The sequence below is a fragment of the Calidris pugnax genome, unplaced genomic scaffold (assembly GCF_001431845.1).
Source record: "Calidris pugnax isolate Ruff unplaced genomic scaffold, ASM143184v1 scaffold371, whole genome shotgun sequence".
Classification (NCBI taxonomy): Eukaryota; Metazoa; Chordata; class Aves; order Charadriiformes; family Scolopacidae; genus Calidris; species Calidris pugnax.
The window spans coordinates 684,851-685,866 of record NW_015091373.1 but is presented as its reverse complement, the minus strand read 5'-3'; the positions used below and the strand labels follow the sequence as shown (position 1 = coordinate 685,866).

General features: G+C 64.0%; 1 protein-coding gene across 1 annotated transcript in view; it reads right to left on the bottom strand.

Annotated features, from left to right (window-relative positions):
* Window positions 1–1,016, bottom strand: part of CCT3 (chaperonin containing TCP1, subunit 3 (gamma)) — a 13,649-nt gene that overhangs the window by 12,265 nt on the left and 368 nt on the right. The window lies entirely within an intron of this gene.

Sequence of the window (1,016 nt, the reverse complement as noted above, 5' to 3'; positions counted from 1 at the left end):
CTCTTCTCCCAAGGAACAGGCGATAGGACAAAAGGGAACAGCCTCAACTTGCCCCAGGGGAGGTTTAGGATGAATATTGGGAAAAACTCCTTCACCCAAAGGGTTGTCAGACACTGGAAGAGGCTGCCCAGGGCAGTGGGGGAGTCGCCATCCCTGGAGGGATTTAAAAGCCAGGCAGACGTGGTGCTGAGGGCCACGGGTCAGTGGGGTTTGGGCAGGGTTGGGTCAGTGGTTGGATTCCATGATCTGAAAGGTCCCTCCCAACCTCAGTGATTGGGGTCACTTGGCCTCTGGCACATGGGGGTGAGCGGCCACTGCAGCCCCACGGGCCCACAACCGCCTTTGGGGACCACCTGTCAAAAGGGTCTGCCCCAAAGACCCTCTAGGCTTGGTGCTGCTTTGCTGTTATTGCGAGCCCAGACTGGATGAGCACTGATTTACCTCAGGAATGGATGCTCACGCCTATAGACTTATAAAACAGAACAAAAGAAAGCACCAGTAAAAGCAGCAGCGGGAATAAGGCCCGCAGGCTTTCAGCTGAGGGGACCCGGGCTCCAGGCGAAGAGAGGAGAAGGACAAAGCCAAGCAGAAGACCCCTGGGAACGGCTCGCATTGGAGGGCGGCGAGAGAAGCACGAAGCACAAGGGGTTCAAACGGGAGCGGACAAAGCACGGCGCTGGGAAAACCTGAGGGGAAACCAGCCGGGAGCGGCGGGGAGAGGCTGCAGGAGGAGCGGGGGCTCCGCTGCCCCGGGGGGACACAGCCCGCTACGGCCGAGGGGAGAGAGCCTGGGGGCACCGAGAAAAGGCGGAGAAGGGAGAGCTGCTCGGGGCGCGCCGGGGCCCGCGGACCCCCCGGAGAAGAGGGGGGAGCCGGCCCGACCCGGGGGTCTGTGAGGGAGGGGAACCAACATGGCGGCGGGGAAGGCCAGAAGGAGAGAGGGACCCCTCCCCTCGCTCTCCCAGCCCCGGGAGCGCCCCCCCCCCCCCGCCCCCGCGGGCCACCCCGGCGGGCGG